This window comes from Lynx rufus, unplaced genomic scaffold (genome assembly GCF_022079265.1).
Source record: "Lynx rufus isolate CCGP_SWC_20201006 ecotype Redwood Valley unplaced genomic scaffold, mLynRuf1.p SCAF_3, whole genome shotgun sequence".
In the NCBI taxonomy this organism is placed as follows: domain Eukaryota; kingdom Metazoa; phylum Chordata; class Mammalia; order Carnivora; family Felidae; genus Lynx; species Lynx rufus.
In genome coordinates this window covers 42,102,052-42,122,300 of record NW_025814845.1, presented here as the reverse complement: position 1 = coordinate 42,122,300, position 20,249 = coordinate 42,102,052, and the positions used below count along the sequence as shown (strand labels likewise).

The following is a 20,249-nucleotide window of genomic DNA, read 5'->3' as shown; positions in this document are numbered from 1 at the left end:
TGCTCAACAATCTACCGCTGCTGGGGAATAGGGAGGACTTTATTCCCATTCCACAGTGATAAGACGGATTAAGTAGGTCTCTAAGTTCTAATACTTGTCACCTTTTGGCCTTTCCTACGAAAAGCCTAGTATATTCCCAGAATGTCTGTCACAGGGAAGTAATTCAAATCAATGACCCCTGACTTGCTTGGCCCTTGACAATGAGCAGTAGCAGCAACAGCAAGAGCAGCAACTGATCATCACAGGGCTAGATAATCAAACGTCCATGGGGTGCACCTGTTTACCAGCCTCTCAGCCAGCCGCCCACACTAGACCCAGGTGGCCTAGCTGCATTCGGGGACATGAGACAAAGACTATGGGCCATTTTAATTCAGTAGAAAAATATGAAGACCTTGCTCTTGCCACACTCTTTCCGAGTCAAAGAAAATTAATTTTAACAGAATAGAAGCATCTTTGGAAGGGAGGCAGTTTTTCCCTTCTTGTTTGATACTAAGAAGAATATACGCTTCAACACACAGATCCAAAGCAGTCAGCTGTTAAGTGAAAAGAGAAGCCCACAAACTTAGGAGGAATAAAAACATATTGAGAAGTTAAAAGAAGGGGCTTTGAAAAGAAACTACAAGACTATGTAACATCAAAAAATGGCTAACAACTATATTCATTTTTTTAATTTTTTTTTATTTACATTCAAGTTAATTACCATATAGTGCAACAATGATTTCAGGAGTAGATTCCTTAATGTCCTTTACCCATTTAGCCCATCCCCCCTCCCACAACCCTTCCAGTAACTCTCTGTTTGTTCTCCATATTTAAGAATCTCTTATGTTTGCTAACAACTATATTTAAAAGCAGGTAGGGGACTGCCCAGTCTTACCCAACATCTCCCCCCTCTCACCCCACACCATGCAGTCAGGGCCACAGACAAGTAGGCCTCCCGAATCCTCACCCAACCAACTTTCTGAACCATTCCATTTGTCTCACATTCTACTTACTTCTTGACATACCTCCAATTTTCTGGTTTTGACTTTATGACTTTTTCTCCAACCACAGTTTGTCTCACCACCCAGACTTTAACACTTAGCTTTGGGATATTTTTTTTTCTAGACCAAGATCTAGACATTCCTCTGGGAATACTGCCTTTGGTGGCTTCATCCACATTTAGCCTGACCCAGGGATGTCACTCTTCACTGTGACTCACAGAAAAGTGTGCAGTTCTGTTTTCGTGTAACCTTCCCTTTTCTCAGGTGTAACCCTTAAGACTAAGCCTGAAAATAAGGCTCTAGTGCTGATTTCAGATTCACAAATGGCTAGACAAGCTTCATATTAAGTAAGAATTTTTATTTTATTTTATTTTTTTTTCAACGTTTATTTATTTTTGGGACAGAGAGAGACACAGCATGAATGGGGGAGGGGCAGAGAGAGAGGGAGACACAGAATTGGAAACAGGCTCCAGGCTCTGAGCCATCAGCTCAGAGCCCGACGCGGGGCTCGAACCCACGGACCGCGAGATCGTGACCTGGCTGAAGTCGGACGCTTAACCGACTGCGCCACCCAGGCGCCCCCTAAGTAAGAATTTTTAAATATAACGAGAAAGCAAATTACATTCAATGCTTTCAAAATCCCCTGATTCTATTGCAATATGCCAACTGACTCAGAGAGCCATGTTATATTTTCCTATGTCGTGTGAGAAAAACCCATGTGATGCTGTCACAAAATGTTCTATATACCACAGAAATTACAGTATTACTTTCCTGGAAAAATTCCAAAAGGAGAGAAATAGCATCTGTTTTCTATGTTGGTCATGCTATGGAATGAAACGCAAATGGGAAGTAGGTTATAGAGGGGGCATCTATTTTCTCTCTGATAGGAATGCTGATATAGAGCACCAATTTTGTGCTGTCTTGAGGTTAAGCAGTATGGATGGGGAATGCAATGTTGTACGTGTGCGACTCCTGTCCTTGGCCGGAACAAATCCTTGTCACCTCCATCCTCACATCACTGCCACGGCGGTGCATGTTGAATTGCAATAATCTGGCTCTTCTGCTTACTGATGCTGACTTTAGGCAAGTCACTTAAGCTTTCTGAGCCTATTTCTCCACCAGTGAGACAAGAATAATAACACCTATTCTTTATTACTGTTATGGGTTAAACTGTGCCTCCAAAATGTATACTGAAGTCCTAACCCTCAGTACCTCAGAATGTGACCTTATTTGGAAATAGGGTCATTGTAAGTGTACTAGTTACACTTACAATGTAAGTGTACTAGGGGAGATCATACTGGAGTAGGGTCCTTAATCTAGTATGTCTGCTGTCCTTCTAAGAAAAAGAAAGATGGCCACATAAAGACACAAGCACACGAGAATGACATGTGAAGACAGAGACAGGGACTGACGTGACACAAGCAAACCTAGGAAAGACAAGGATTGATGGCTACCACCAGAAGCCGTGAAGAGGCAAAGAAGGATTCTCCCCTTTATGTCTCAGAAGGAGCATGGCCCTCTCTTGATTTTAGACTTCTAGGCTGCAGAACTGTGAGAAAATAAATTTCTGCTATTGCAAGCCACTTGGTTTGTGGTACTTGTTACAGCAGCTCTAAGAAACGAATACGGTGGGAGAGGTTTATTTATTTATTTAGTTAGTTATTTAGTTAGTTAGAGTGAGTCTGTGTGTGTGTGTGTGTGTGTGTGTGTGTGTGTGTGTGTGTGTGTGTTAAATGCAGGGGAAACAAACACAGAATAAACCAAGTAGGCCAGAAGAAAACAAGGCCAGAAGGTAATTTTTCTTATGTATTTAAATCAAGGAAATGACCTTATTTTCTCTGGAGCCAACACTGCCTCTCTGAACCTACCTCCCACTGTTGTCCCTCCCCCCTGCTCCAGCTCACCGGAGCATTCCTCCTGTGAGGAGGCTGTGCTTGAAATATCTCACCATGTTCACTCCTTAGGGTCTTTGCATCGGCTGCTTCCTCTGCCTGGAACACACCCAGGGTGAACTCCTGCTTCCTGTCTTTCCTCAATGAAGCTGACCCTGGCTCTGCCACTTAAACACTGCAATTTGTACTCCTGTGCCACCCAGCACTCCCAATTCCCCTTATTCAGCAGTTCTTTTTCTTTTTTCCATATTCTTATTGGCTTCTAATAGCCTGGTAATTTATTTTTCTATTACATGCAGTATTTATTATCTGTTTCCCTCTATGCTAGAACATAAGCTCCACGAGGGCAGGGATCTTCATGTTTTGCTCACTTATAGGAACAAGCATCTAAAACAGTATCTAGTTCATAACAGGTGCTTGACAAAGTTTTTTTCAAATCCATTATTTATTTTTAATTAATCACTTTGTAATTACAGAAACTGTACATGTGTACTATGAAACATCAGAAAAAATTAAAAACTTAAAATTCCTACCATTCAATAATATGTTTCAAATTATGATAAATCAGAATGATTTATAGCTTCTTTTAAATGACTCACTAAGGAATTCTATCTCTTATATATAAGTTTTTTTTGTTTGTTTTGTTTTTTTTTTTTTTTTGAGAGAGAGACATAGATACCATGAGTGGGGAGGGGCAAAGAGAATGGGAGAGAAAGAATCCCAAACAGGCTCTGCACTGTCAGTACAGAGCCCAACGTGGGGCTCAAACTCACAAACCTGTGAGATCATGACCTGAGCCAAAACCAAGAGTCGGATGCTTAACCAACTGAGCCACCCAGGGGCCCCATATACATTTTTTAAATGTTTATTTATTTTGAGAGAGAGACAGACAGGCAGAGAGAGAGGGAGTGAGAAAATCCCAAGCAGGCTCTACACTGTCAGCACAGAGCCTGACAGAGGGCTCAAACTCACAGATCGTGAGATCATGACCTAAGCCAAAATCAAGAGTTGGATGCTTAACTGACCAAGCCACCCAGGTGCCCCAAGGAATTCTGTCCCTTAAGGAAAAATGTCATGGTATAGATAGCCTCCATATTACAAGATTTGGTATGTGGGTTAAAGGAAATAATGTATCCACATAATACTAATGATTGTCATAACAACTCAGATAGTTATTTTCTTTCTTTTGATCTTATCTTTAACTTTCATCCTTTGCACCAACTTCTAAGAAGTAGCATATACCTGTAGACAAGAGAATGGTATAATGTTGTTCTTACAGGGGAGGCACGTGGGGAAGGTCTCCCACTCCTCTCACTCAAGATGGAATCTCCAAATTCACAGTATCAAGCTCTACGGTCCAGATGTACCACGAGACACAAGGCCACTAACTATTCCATAGAATTTTATAACAGTAACAAAACAATACAGTGATGATTACATTTTTATATTACATCCTCCCATCGGCAAAGCTTTTCATGTGAGATGAAAGAAAGGAGGCTAAGAGAATTTAAGTGACATGTCCAAGTTTACACATCTGGTAAGTAGAAGAGCTGAGTATTAAATCTAGAATTAGAAGGTCATCAGCGACAAGGATCTTTTTTTTTTTTTAGGTTTTTATTTATTTTTGAGACAGAGTGAGACAGAGCATGAACAGGGGAGGGGCAGAGAGAGAGGGAGACACAGAATCGGAAGCAGGCTCCAGGCTCCGAGCCATCAGCCCAGAGCCCGATGCGGGGCTCGAACCCACGGACCACGAGATTGTGACCTGAGCCTAAGTCGGACGCTCAACCAACTGAGCCACCCAGGCGCCCCAAGGATCTTTTAACTTGATAGTGAAATGCATACTATCCATTTCTAAAATCCCACTCACATTAAATAAAATGCTTTTTAGTACTTTCTCCATAAGCTACTTCCCTCCCCGTCCTCTAAACAAATGACTTACCTATCTTAATAGCCAAACGTCCTTTCCTTGCTGGGTAACTGTCCACCAAAATTTTCTTCTTGTAAAAAGGAGATCAGTGGTTAAGTGTTTCAGGAAATGGGATACATTGTTGAGAAAATCTGGGGATCACTGCTCTTGTGAACTGTTGAGAAAAAACAAAACATCAAGAGCTTTATATCTTCAGTCCTCTTGGGAAGCCTTCAAAATGAATCTCTTTTCCATTCTGGCAGAAGTCAGTACAAAGGAGTTTTTGTTTTGTTTTATTTTGTTTTCTGGTTTTCAATTAGGTTTAATAATATTAAACTTTCATTCCTTAGCCTAAATTTATTCTAGACTCTTAAAAGCATTTATTGTAAATTGTTTCTACTTTTGAAGGGACTGGAAAAATCATGGCCATGAATACAGAGGCTCCCGATCCTTCTTATATACAGAATTCTCACATTTATTTCTCATGGTAATTTAGCTAAAATTCAAGGAGCTAGAAGACACAAACCCAACCTAGCAGAGAACTGAAGGCAGTAATCATTAGATTGTTTCCACGCCCCCCCCCAGAGGTAGCAAAGGCACTTTTTTATTCAAACACCAATAACAGAATTAATGAGGTTAATGGGCTCTCTGGGGGTAGGGCATGCACGGCCTCTTATAAACACTCCAGAATAAAAACTGTGACATAGTGACAGTATATTTTAACTGGAATGGATATGGGAAATATCCAGGGGATAACCCCAGATTCAAATATTCCCTTTGCATAGCCAAAGAAAAGAAAACAACTTTCTGGGACAATGATACAGAAAGAAATCTCTTCAAATCTTAGGATGACAATGGATGTCTGGCCCTGACCAGGAGCTGATAGTACAGGCTTAGAGAAGGATTCCCAGTTCTGGTTATGAGGGGCTAGTTTGTATCAGACCAACTTTCCACTGAACACCACTAGAAAAGCTAGATAAACATATCTAAAACCTGTTTAAAGGCACTGGAGTGCTACCAAGGTAGCCAGAACATGAGAGGCCAAGATCTTAGGGAGAAGAGAAACAAAACTGAGGCAAGTCATTACACTGCTTTTCCTTTCAAAACATCTACTGAAAAAAAAAAAAAGGGGGCGCCTGGGTGGCGCAGTCGGTTGAGCGTCCAACTTCAGCCAGGTCACGATCTCGCGGTCCCTGAGTTCGAGCCCCGCGTCGGGCTCTGGGCTGATGGCTCAGAGCCTGGAGCCTGTTTCCGATTCTGTGTCTCCCTCTTTCTCTGCCCCTCCCCCATTCGTGCTCTGTCTCTCTCTGTCCCAAAAATAAATAAACGTTGAAAAAAAAAAAAAAAAAAAAGAGACACAGGGCAAAACTGCTGAGAAGCCAAGCAGAAAGCAGCTGCTTAGAGGCACATAAAGTGAGTGGACCAAAAAAGTACCAGAGCTAAGAATCAAGTCACTTCGGTCCCTCATTAGATTAAGGAGGTCTGCCCTACTCTGACTGCCTATCAGAAGCAAAAGTAAGCTCCATAGAGAGAGACATCATCATCCACAGTATTTGTGATTCTTTATACAAAATGTCCTGTATTCAATCAATAATTACTAGGTATACCAGGGAATAGGTTCAAGAAAGAAACAGACAATGAAAACAGGACCTAGAGACAACCAGGGATATTGTCTTTAAAATAACTGTGATTAGTGGCATGCCTGGGTGGCTCAGTCATTTGAGCACCTGACTTCAGCTCAGGTCATGATCTCATGGTTCATGAGTTCAAATCCCGCACTGGGTTCTGCACTGACAGCTCAGAACCTAGAACCTGCTTCAGATTCTGTGTCTCCCTCTCTCTCTTTGACACTCCCCCACTTGTGTTCTCTCTCTCTCTCTCTTTCTCTCTCAAAAATAAATAAAAACATTTAAAACTTTTTAAAAAACTGTGACTAATATATTCAAAATTACAAAGATTATAAAATATTTCAACACATATCTAAGTCACAAAAATAACCAAAAAAACACAAAGAGTAAGGATACAAAAGATTTGAATAACACAATTAACAAACTCAGCCTTAGTAACCTATGTAGAATACTGCACCCAACAACCGTGACCACACATTCTTCCAAGGTACACATGAAACATTACAGAAGTTAACCATATGTGGGTCATAAAATAAGTTTCAAGAAATTTCAACAAATAGAAACCATGGAGTACTTTTCTGAGCTTACTCGTTTGAAATAATAGAGACTCACAAGAAATTGAAATAATAGTAAATTTTTTAAAGCAAAATAAAACGTACATACAGTAAAATATGCTACTTTTTTTTTTTTAAGTAGGCTCCATCCCCAGTGTGGAGCCCAACGTGGGGCGTGAACTCACAACCCTGTGATCAAGACCTAAGCCAAGATCAAGAGTGAGATGCTTAACCAACTGAGCCACCGAGGAGCTCCAGAATACACTTTTAAGTGTACAATTTGATACAGTTTGATAAAGGAAACTGTTGTTTTGATACAGTTTGAAAAAGGAAACTGTTGTTGTGTAACGACCAACAAAATAATAATATAAAGCATTTCCATCACTCCAGGAAGTTTCCTCATGTGCCTTTTAGTCAAATGCCACAACCCAAAGGCAAACCACTGTTCCCATTTCTATTACTGTAGATTAGTTCTGAACCACATACAAATGGACTCATAGAATGTACTCTTTTGCGTCTGGCTTTATTCATGCAGCATAATGTCTCTGAGATTCACCTACACTGTTGAGTGCATCAATAGTTTACGTCTTTTTATTGCTGAGCCACAGTCCATCGTATGAAAATATCACAACTTATAATAAATTCTCCTATGAATGGATATTTGGTTGTTTCCATTTTAGGGCTATTATGAATAACACTAATATAAATGTTCTAGTACAAGTCTCTTTGTGAATATAAATTTTCTCTTGGATAAACACCTGGGAGTGGAACTCCTAGGTTACAGGGTTAACAAATGTTTAACTTTATAAGAAACTGCCAGGAGCTTCTGGGAAGATGGCGGTGTAGGAGGACGCTGGGCTCACCGCGTCCTGCGGGTCACTTAGATTCCACCCACACCTGCCTAAATAACCCAGAAAATCGCCAGAAGACTAGCAGAACGGATTCTCCGGAGCCAAGTGTAGATGAGAGGTCCACAGAAGAGGGTAGGAAGGGCGGAGAGGCGGTGTGTGACTGGTGAGAGGATATGGACTGGCGAGAGGGAGCCGGGGCAGGGGGCAGCCCATCGGCAAAGCAGAGCCCCTGAGTCTGGCTGGCAAAAGCAGAGCGGCCAGACGGAGTGTATTCGGACAGCAAGCAGGACTTAACCTCTGGAAGGTTATAAGTTAACAGCTCTGCTTGGAGAACGGGAGGGCTGGAGGACAACGAGAGGGGGAGTTGTTGAGCCCCTGACAACAGAGCACAGCTTGGCAGGGAACTAAGGCACTCGCCAGCGCCATCTCCCTCGCCCATCCCCCAGCCAAAATCCCAAAGGGAACCAGTTCCTTCCAGGGAACTTGCTGGCACCACGCAAACACCCAACGCTGTGCTTCTGCGGATCCATCCCTCCTGCGGGTCTGACTCCCTCTTGGTGCCACAGGGATGTCCAAAGGAAAAGCGAGCTGAGCCTGCTCCTCCCGCCCCTGTGCACCTTGCCGATCCACCCCAGCTAATACACCAGATCCCCAACACCACAACCCTGGCAGTGTGCAAGTAGCCCAGACGGGCCACGCCACCCCACAGTGAATCCCGCCCCTAGGAGAGGGAAAGAGAAGGCACACACCAGTCTGACTGTGGCCCCAGTGGTGGGCTGGGGGCAGACATCAAGTCTGACTGTGGTCCTGCCCACCAATGAGAGTGATTCAAGACAGCACAAGGGAAGTGCCCTGCAGTTCCACACCACTCCAGGGACTATCCAAAATGACCACGGAAGAATTCCCCTCAAAAAAATGTCCAGAAAATAACGACAGCTAACGACCCGATCAAAAACGATTTAAACAATGTAACAGAAAGTGAATTTAGAATAATAGTGATAAAATTCATCGCTGGGCTTGAAAACAGTATAAAGGACAGCAGAGAACCTACTGCTACAGAGATCAAGGGTCTAAGGAACAGCCAGGAGGAGCTAAAAAATGCTATTAATGAGCTGCAAAATAAAATGGAGACGACCACGGCTCGGATTGAAGAGGCAGAGGAGAGAATAGGTGAACTAGAAGATAAAATTATGGAAAAAGAAGAAGCTGGGAAAAAGATAAAAAAATCCAGGAGTATGAGGGGAAAATTAGAGAACTAAGTGATGCACTAAAGAGAAATAATCTACGCATAATTGGTATTCCAGAGGAGGAAGAGAGAGGGATGGTGCTGAGGGTGTACTTGAAGAAATACTAGCTGAGAACTTCCCTGATCTGGGGAAGGAAAAGGGCATTGAAATCCAAGAGGCACAGAGAACTCCCTTCAGATGTAATTTGAATCGATCTTCTGCATGACATATAGTGAAACTGACAAAATACAAGGATAAAGAGAAAATTCTGAAAGCAGCTAGGGATAAAAGTGCTCTAACATATAAAGGGAGACCTATAAGACTTGTGACCGATCTCTCTACCGAAACTTGGCGGGCCAGAAAGGAATGGCAGGAGATCTTCAATGTGATGAACAGAAAATATGCAGCTGAGAATCCTCTATCCAGCAAATCTGTCATTTAGAATAGAAGGAGACATAAAGGTCTTCCCAAACAAACAACTGAAGGAACTCATCACCACTAAGCCAGCCCTACAAGAGATCCTAAGGGGGATCCTGTGAGACAAAGACTATAAGCATGAAACCTACAGGCATCACAAAGACTGAAAACCCATATCTTTCTATAATAACACTGAATGTAAATGGACTAAATGCGCCAACCAAAGACATACGGTATCAGAATGGATAAAAAAACAAGACCCATCTATTTGCTGTCTACAAGAGACTCATTTTAGACCTGAGGACACCTTCAGATTGAGAGTGAGGGTATGGAGACCTATTTATCATGCTACTGGAAGTCAAAAGAAAGCTGGAGTAGCCATACTTATATCAGACAAATTAGACTTTAAATTAAAGGCTGTAACAAGAGATGAAGAAGGGCATTATATAATAATTACAGGGTTTATCCATCAAGAAGAACTAACAATTATAGGGGCGCCTGGGTGGCACAGTCGGTTGAGCGTCCAACTTCAGCCAGGTCACGATCTCGCGGTCCGTGAGTTCGAGCCCCGCGTCAGGCTCTGGGCTGATGGCTCAGAGCCTGGAGCCTGTTTCCGATTCTGTGTCTCCCTCTCTCTCTGCCCCTCCCCCGTTCATGCTCTGTCTCTCTCTGTCCCAAAAATAAATAAACGTTGAAAAAAAAAAATTTAAAGAAGAACTAACAATTATAAATGTCTATGCACTGAATATGGGAGCCCCCAAATATATAAAACAATTACTCACAAACATAAGCAACCTTATTCACAAGAATGTGTTAATTGCAGGGGACTTTAATACCCCACTTACAGAAATGGATAGATCATCTAGACACGTGGTCAATAAAGAAACAAGGGCCCTGAATGATACATTGGATCAGATGGACTTGACAGATATATTTAGTACTCTGCATCCCAAAGCAACAGAATATACTTTCTTCTTGAGTGCACATGGAACATTCTCCAAGATAGATCACATACTGGGTCACAAAACAGCCCTTCATAAGTATAAAAGAATTGAGATCATACCATGCATACTTTTGCACCACAATGCTATGAAGGTTGAAATCAACCACAGGAAAAAGTCTGGAAAACTTCCAGAAGCATGGAGGTTAAAGAATACCCTACTAAAGAATGAATGGGTCAACCAGGCAATTAGAGAAGAAATTTAAAAATATATGGAAACAAACGAAAATGAAAATACAACAATCCAAATGCTTTTGGATGCAGGGAAGGCAGTCCTGAGAGGAAAATACATTGCAATCCAGGCCTATCTCAAGAAACAAGAAAAATCCCAAATACAAAATCTAACAGCACACCTAAAGGAAATAGAAGCAGAGCAGCAAAGACACCCCAAACCCAGCAGAAGAAGAGAAAGAATAAAGATCAGAGCAGAAATAAACAATATAGAATCTAAAAAAAACTGTAGAGCAGATCAATGAAACCAAGAGTTGGTTTTTTGAAAAAATAAACAAAATTGATAAACCTCTAGCCATGCTTCTCAAAAGGAAAAGGGAGATGACCCAAATAGATAAAATCATGAATGAAAATGGAATTATTACAACCAATCCCTCAGAAATACAAGCAATTATCAGGGAATACTATGAAAAATTATATGCCAACAAACTGGATAACTTGGAAGAAATGGACAAATTCCTCAACACCCACACACTTCCAAAACTCAAACAGGAGGAAATAGAAAGCTTGAACAGACCCATAACCAGCGAAGAAATTGAATCAGTTATCAAAAATCTCCCAACAAATAAGAGTCCAGGACCAGATGGCTTCCCTGGGGAATTCTACCAGACATTTAAAGCAGAGATAATACCTATCCTTCTCAAGCTATTCCAAGAAACAGAAAGGGAAGGAAAACTTTCAGACTTATTCTATGAAGCCAGTATTACTTTGATTCCTAAACCAGACAGAGACCCAGTAGAAAAAGAGAACTACAGGCCAATATCCCTGATGAATATGGATGCAAAAATTCTCAATAAGATACTAGCAAATCGAATTCAACAGCATATAAAAAGAATTATTCACCATGATCAAGTGGGATTCATTCCTGGGATGCAGGGCTGGTTCAACATTCGCAAATCAATCAGAGTGATACATCACATTAATAAAAGAAAAGAAAAGAACCATATGATCCTGTCAATCGACGCAGAAAAAGCATTTGACAAAATTCAGCATCCCTTATTAATAAAAACCCTTGAGAAAGTCGGGATACAAGGAACATACTTAAACATCATAAAAGCCATTTCTGAAAAGCCCACAGCTAATATCATCCTCAATGGGGAAAAACTGAGAGCTTTCCCCCTGAGATCAGGAACACGACAGGGATGTCCACTCTCACCGCTGCTGTTTAACATAGTGTTGGAAGTGCTAGCATCAGCAATCAGACAACAAAAGGAAATCAAAGGCATCAAAATTGGCAAAGATGAAGTCAAGCTTTCACTTTTTGCAGATGACATGATATTATACATGGAAAATCCAACAGACTCCACCAAAAGTCTGCTAGAACTGATACATGAATTCAGCAAAGTTGCAGGATACAAAATCAATGCACAGAAATCAGTTGCATTCTTATACACTAACAATGAAGCAACAGAAAGACAAATAAAGAAACTGATCCCATTCACAATTGCACCAAGAAGCATAAAATACCTAGGAATAAATCTAACCAAAGATGTAAAGGATCTGTATGCTGAAAACTATAGAAAGCTCACGAAGGAAACTGAACAAGATATAAAGAAATGGAAAAACATTCCGTGCTCACAGGTTGGAAGAATAAATATTGTTAAAATGTCAATACTACCCAAAGCTATCTACACATTCAATGCAATCCCAATCAAAATTGCACCAGCATTCTTCTCGAAGCTAGAACAAGCAATCCTAAAATTCATACGGAACCACAAAAGGCCCTGAATAGCCAAAGTAATTTTGAAGAAGACCAAAGCGGGAGGCATCACAATCCCAGACTTTAGCCTCTACTACAAAGCTGCCTTCATCAAAACAGCATGGTATTGGCACAAAAACAGGCACACAGACCAATGGAATAGAATAGAAACCCCAGAACTAGACCCTCAAAAGTATGGCCAACTCATGTTTGACAAAGCAGGAAAGAATATCCAATGGAAAAAAGACAGTCTCTTTAACAAATGGTGCTGGGAGAAATGGACAGCAACATGCAGAAGATTGAAACTAGACCACTTTCTCACACCATTCACAAATATAAACTCAAAATGGATAAAAGACTTGAATGTGAGACAGGAAACCATTAAACACTAGAGGAGAAAGCAGGAAAAGACCTCTCTGACCTCAGCTGCAGCAATTTCTTACTTGACACATCCCCAAACGCAAGGGAATTAAAAGCAAAAATGAACTATTGGGACCTCATGAAGATAAAAAGCTTCTGCACGGCAAAGGAAACAATCAACAACACTAAAAGGCAACCAACAGAATGGTAAAAGATATTTGCAAATGACATATCGGACAAAGGGCTAGTATCTAAAATCTATAAAGAGCTCACCAAACTCCACACCCGAAAACAAATAACCCAGTGAAGAAATGGGAAGAAAACATGAATAGACACTTCTCTAAAGAAGTCATCCGGATGGCCAACAGGCACATGAAAAGATGCTCAATGTCGCTCCTCATCAGGGAAATACAAATCAATACCACACTCAGATATCACCTCACACCAGTCAGAGTGGCCAAAATGAACAAATCAGGAGACTATAGATGCTGAAGAGGATGTGGAGAAATGGGAACCCTCTTGCACTGTTGGTGGGAATGCAAATTGGTGCAGCCACTCTGGAAAACAGTGTGGAGGTTCCTCAGAAAATTAAAAATAGACCTACCCTATGACCCAGCAATAGCACTGCTAGGAATTTATCCAAGGGATACAGGAGTGCTGATGCATAGGGGCACTTGTACCCCAATGTTCATAGCAGCACTCTCAACAATAGCCAAATTATGGAAAGAGCCTAAATGTCCATCAACTGATGAATGGATAAAGAAGTTGTGGTTTATATACACAATGCAGTACTACGTGGCAATGAGGAAGAATGAAATATGGCCCTTTGTAGCAACGTGGATGGAACTGGAGAGTGTGATGCTAAGTGAAATAAGCCATACGGAGAAAGACAGATACCATATGGTTTCACTCTTATGTGGATCCTGAGAAACTTCACAGAATCCCATGGGGGAGGGGAAGGAAAAAAAAAAAAAAGAGGTTAGAGTGGGAGAGAGCCAAAGCATAAGAGACTCTTAAAAACTGAGAACAAACTGAGGGTTGATGGGGGGTGGGAGGGAGGGGAGGGTAGGTGATGGGCATTGAAGAGGACATCTTTTGGGATGAGCACTGGGTGTTATATGGAAACCAATTTGACAATAAATTTCATATATTAAAAAATACATAAATTAAAAAAATTTTTAAAATTAAAAAAAATGAAACTGCCATTTTATTAAAATGGCTATATCATTTTATACTCTCATTATTAATAAGGAGTTCCAATTTACACAGCTTCATCGACATTTGGTGTTGGCAGAATTTCAGTTTGAGCCATTCTAGTGTGAGGTTTTGATTTGCAACTCCCTGGTGACTAATAACGATAGCTTTTTATTTATTTATTTATTTTTTAATGTTTATTTTTGAGAGAGAGAGAGAGAGAGAGAGAGAGAGGCAGAGCTTGAGAGTGAAAGGGCCAGAGAAAGAGGGAGACACAGAATCTGTAGCAGGCTCCAGGCTCCGAGCTGTCAGCACAGAGCCCCATGCGGGGCTCTAAGTCACGAACTGCAAGATCATGACCTGAGCCGAAGTTGGACGCTTAACCGACTGAGCCACCCAGGAGCCCCAATGATAGCTTTTTAAATATCTTCTTTTATACAGTGTCTGTTCTAAGTCTTTTGTCCATTTTTAAATTGTGGTTTTTTAATTATTGATAATTACAGGAATGCTTTACACATTCTGACACCTGTCCTTTGTCAGGTATATGTATTGCATATATTTTCTCTAGTCTGTGGTTTTCCTTTATAATTTCTAACTGTATTTTGATGATCAGAAGTTTTTAACGTCGATGAACTCCAATTTGTCACTTTTTCTTTACGTTTAGTGCTTTCAGTATCCTTTAAGAATCTTTGCTTAAAGTCTACTTAAAAGCCTAAAAGATATTCTCCTATATTTTTTCCAGAAGTTTTGTAGTTTTAGCTTTATGATCTCAAATTAATTTTTGTTTGTGGTGTAATGCAAAGGTAAGAGGTTAATTTTCCTCCCGCTTGGTCTAGTAACATTTGTTTAAAAGACTTCCCTCCCTAATTGAATTGTCATAGCATCCTCATCAATTAACTGACATTCAACGCAGTATGTTTTCAATTAAGCTAGAAATCAATTAAGCTAGTGATAACCAGAGAATCCTCAAGTGTTTGACAATTAAATAGTACACATCTAAATAACCAATGGGTCAGAGAAGAAATCACAATGGTAATTAGAAAAAATTTTTGGCTTAAGTAATGATGAAATAATAAGAAATAAAAATTGGTGAAATGTAGCTAAAGTTACATCAAAAAAGAAGTTTAGAAATCCATCGTTTATATATCTATCTCAAGGACTTAGAGAAAGACACAAATCCAAAGAAAGAAAAAGTAAATAATTAAAAAGTAAGAGCAGAAATCAATGAACTAGAAAACGGAAAAGTCATCAAAACCAAAAAACTGGTTCTTTGAAAAAGACTAGTAATATTGATAAACCCTTCAGCAGGGTCCAGAGCCAAAGCTGCTCACTGTCAACTCTTTTACCTAAGAGTCTTCTCCCCACAACACTGATTTCAGACAGATTAAGTCTCCTCAGTTCCTCTATTGTTGTTCCCAAAGACAAGCACAGGGTCTATTTTATGTGAGAGTTGTGCTTTTATTTTTTACAGAGAAACATCTACAGAATAACAGAAATAAACAGGAGGACACTGCAAGGTTCCCAGAATCTCAAATATGAACTCATTGCCAGTACCATGAGGTCAAAACAGTGTTCACCTAGTGTTTGACAAGACATCAGTCCCCAAGATGTGAAACTATCAATAAAACTATTTAAAATACTGACTTACAGCCACTATTATTAGGAGTGAACTTCATTTTTAGTGCATATTCTGCCTTAAGTGGGCAACTAACAACATGATAAAGCCAAGACATTTTAAAATTAAGTCTCCAGAATATGAATATAAATCTCTATATATTTTTCACTGATATTAAGTTGCAGTTACAGTCAATATAATACACAGTAAAAAATATTTTTCTTTTTTTTTTTTCTTTTTAGAGAGAGATAGAACATGAGCAGGGAAGAGGGGCAGAGGGAGAGAGAGAGAATCCTAAGCAGGTTCCATGCTCAGCATGGAGCCCAATGTGGGGCTTGATCCCACAACTCTGGGATCATGACCTGAGCTGAAATTAAGAGTCAGACACTCAACCAACTGAATCACCAAGGCACCCCAGTTATGAGTATTTTCAAACAAAATATAAAAAGCCACACACCGGGGCGCCTGGGTGGCGCAGTCGGTTAAGCGTCCGACTTCAGCCAGGTCACGATCTCGCGGTCCGTGAGTTCGAGCCCCGCGTCGGGCTCTGGGCTGATGGCTCAGAGCCTGGAGCCTGCTTCCGATTCTGTGTCTCCCTCTCTCTCTGCGCCTCCCCCGTTCATGCTCTGTCTCTCTCTGTCCCCAAAATAAATAAACGTTGAAAAAAAAAAAATTTAAAAAAAAAAAAAAAAGCCACACACCATTGGGCACCTGGGTGGCTCAGTTGGTTAAGCGACCAACTTTGGTTCAGGTCATGATCTCAGTGTTTGTGAGTTTGAGTCCCATGTTGGGCTCTGTGCTGACAGCTGAAAGCCTGGAGCCTGCTTTGGATTCTGTTTCTCCCTCTCTCTCTGCCCCTCCCTCGCTTGCACTCTGTCTCTCTCTCTCTCTCTCAAAAATAAACATTAAAAAAAGAAATTAAAAAAAGCCACATACCATCTGTGAAATATTTGTTCTGCCACCATAAAAATGATTTAAATAATAGACAAAAATCAACCACTTGTATTAGTAATTGATAAGTAATACACAGATAAAATGTGGCAATCAAATTCATTCCATAGTGAATAGTTCAAGAAAATGTTGATGGAAATTTGAGGAAATAAATATTTAAAAATTACTCAATATGTAAAATTTATCATACTATTCAATGAAAGTATAGGTGTTTGTCTCAATAATGAAATACATAAAGGACTACTTTTTTAGTGAGCCACTAAAAGGAGTAGAGTAGAAGAAATATATGTTCTAGTAATAAATTACTTCTTTAATGAAAACAACATTTTATGGGGCACCTATACACACTGATTGAGTGGAGTGAAGAAAGGAATCCTGGAAAAGTTAGTACCATACATGAAATGCATTCATTGCCTCATTCATAGCCAAGCTATCATTGAAAAGAAGTTGAATCTATAAGAGCACCAAGAATGTCACTGGGTAGTTAATTTAGTAGAATCATTATAAAACCTTATAATAACATGGACAGTGATCATGAAAATCTTTTATGCTGCATGCACAGTGGTTCCTTGGTTTATTGTCATACCACTGCACCAAGAAGAGCTGTCAAATTTAAGTTTGCCTCACATTTTTTCTTTTACAACTAAACAAGTATACTAAAACATCCTGGGTGGCTCAGTCAGTTAAGTGTCAGACTCTTGATTTCTGCTCAGGTCATGATATCACAGTTCATGGGTTCGAGCCCCACACTGGGTCTGTAATGACAGTGCAGAGCCTACTTGGGATTCTCTCTCTCCCTCTCTCTCTGCCTCTCCCCCACTTGTGTGCGTGTGCTCTCTTGTTCTCTCTCTCTCTCTCTCTCTCTCAAAACTAAACTTAAAACATAAAATAAAATAAAATAAAATAAAATAAAATAAAATAAAATAAAATAAAATAAAATAAAATAAAATAAAATAATAAAATATCATGACTGCTTCAGTGATGCCTACTATCAGCCATATACTTCAGAAGAGATATTTTTGGTGAAAAAAATTAGCATGTTTAATTTTTTTCCAAAAATAATTCTTAAATAGCAATTCTGCTCAGAGCCAGTTGTTACTTACTTTTCTGATAAAGTTGATGCTTTATTAATAAATGATAATTACTTTGCAAGGAAATTCATTCTCTGGAAATAGTATTTTGAAAATGGGTGCTTGGAGAGGTTTCCATCCAGTGATTTTGTTGTTGTTGAAAATGATAAAAGCATTACCTTGAGCAATCATCCTTGAATTCTCCCTGTCTCATCCTTGCCACAACTAATACCAGCAAATGTTTATTTGATCTACCTTCCAAATACATCAAGAACACAACCACTTCTCATGGTCTACAATGCAACTATGCTAGTCCCAACCACTCTCATCTAATCCCAGATTACAGCTACAGCTTTCCAGATAACCTCTGGGCATATGCTCCTCTCCCAAATCCTGCACCACACCACTGCCCCCAGGAACCTGAGTCACCTTACTAACACCTAAGTCAAATCATGTCATTCATTTGCCCAAAGCTATCTAATAATTTACTATATCTCAGCATAAAAGCCAAATTCCCTACAATGACCTACAAGGCACTACATGGTTTTACCATTACCTCACTGACACCATTTCCCAATACCCTTGTTTTTTTACTTACTCCACTCAAGTCCCAGTGGTACTGTGCCTCAGAGGCCAGGCACACTTTGCCTCAGAGCTTTGCAATTGGCTGTTCCCTTTGCCTGGTATATTTCCCCAGATATCTTCCCTCACTTCATTCAGGTCTTTACTTAAAGATCATTTTTCCATGAGGCCTTCCCTGGCCTCCCTATCTACAATACCAACTACTCCCAACACTCCCCATTCCTCTTCCTTGCTTTATTTTTCTCTTTAACCACCTAACATACTTTAACTATACTTGTTTATCAGCTTATGGCCTAGCTCCATCTGAGGGCAGGAATTTTGGTTGGTGTGTGTTTACTGTTCTAGCCTAGAAAGATGCTTAGCATTAATAATTGAATATGTGCATGCTGAAAGAATGAGTAGTCAGTAAAAACCTTCATTATGTATACATTTTAAAAGCTTAGAAACAGACTTTTCTAAATCTCCCAAATGAATTTTAGTAAGTTTTGAACTCTTTGCTTTAAATATAAAAATGCATTATCTTAATAATTAGCAAAATTAATTAATTAATTAAACGACATGGGAAAACAAAAATTATTAGGTAAATTGAAACAAAGTTTTGATACAGCCAATGGATATGACTGAAAAACATGTATTATGATTTACCAAGTACAGTAAACAATGTCATTCTTCTATTTGGATCAACATCTCTTTATGAATTATCTTTTTTTTAGTTACTTAAATAAATTATGAAAATAAAGTGAACTTAAAACCACATCATCACACATCTATATCACATAATGTTAAAACAAAACAAAGCAAAAAAATAATGACATGTATTTCATGAATGTGCTCTCATGGAGCAAAGGGAATTTATTGTACTCTTAATAAAATAAAATTTTAAGTATTTTATCTTTATTCATCCTTTAAAAATGTCAATTTTGGGGCACTTGGGTTGCTCACTTGGGTTAAGTGTCTGACTCAATTTTGGCTCAGGTCATGATCTCACAGTTCATGAGTTCAAGCCCCCTGTCGAACTCTGCGTTGACAGCGAGGAGCCTGCTTGGGATTCTCTCTCTCCCTCTCTTTCTGCCCCTCCCTTGCTCACTCTCTCTCTCTCTCAAAACAAATAAACTTAGTAAATATTTTATGATATTCAAAATATTCATATATTTAACATTTATAAACAAGCAAACAACTATGGGGGAAAAAGTCTTCATTTACAGCTTGAAAACCATTGTGCTAAAGACTTGGGAAGGAGGAAGAGGCACATCTTGTCCCAGTTGATAGATATAAAATCATCAAATAATTTAACACAGTGTGGTAAGTATTTATGACTTGGTCTCTGCCCTCCTTTGAAGTTTTATCCCTCACTACTCCCTAAATGACTCAAACTTTACAAAGTTCATGCTCCAGCAACAGCTAATGTCTGGTAATTTCTCATGCACAATTCTTGGTTCTGGACCCCTCTGCTTCAATCTAGGGTTGCCAGGTAAAATACAAGATACCATTTTCTGGGTGACTAGGAATGAAAATAATTATCAACATGGATTTCCCTAAGAAACCAGTTAAAGCATAAGTAGCAGAAGAGCAAGGAAGAAAAAAAGACATTCCTCAAAAAAAATTTTTCTTTCTCTCAACACTTTACCCTTTTTTCAGTGGGAACTGAGAACTAAGTTTAAATGAAGTCACCGAGCAAAACTTTCTAGAGGGCCTCACACAACCTACCAACTGCTGAAGGTCATCTTTTCTCCTAAAGAAGTCCCCTACTTTCACAGGGCTCCAGGACCTGGGCATCAATCAGTGATGCCAATACTTGTGTTGCTTAGGCCTTGGAGGCTTAGCTCTAATCTCATGATGTTTATAATTCTCATCAGTCAATTGGGATGGCATTTAATATTCACCATTAACCCAACATTATTAGTGAAACATATCTCATTTTAAAGGAAGCACTCATTTTATGTACAGTCGATTCTCATTATTTATAGTAGGTATATTCTATTAAGTTGCCATGGATACTGAATTAGCAACCACTGAACCATGGAACCACTGCTCCTAGAGGAAATCACAGCGTTCAGTTCCTGAGAGCCTCTGGTCACACTCTGATCAAG

The 20,249-nt window shown here is 39.7% G+C and overlaps 1 protein-coding gene across 8 annotated transcripts in view; it reads right to left on the bottom strand.

Annotated features, from left to right (window-relative positions):
• Positions 1-20,249, bottom strand: part of CRACD (capping protein inhibiting regulator of actin dynamics) — a 271,856-nt gene that overhangs the window by 136,191 nt on the left and 115,416 nt on the right. For all 8 annotated transcript variants that reach the window (XR_006964274.1, XM_047090892.1, XM_047090890.1 and 5 more), the window contains one exon: positions 4,815-4,956. The gene's annotated coding sequence lies outside the window, so the exon portion shown is untranslated. The remainder of the gene's footprint in view (positions 1-4,814; positions 4,957-20,249) is intronic.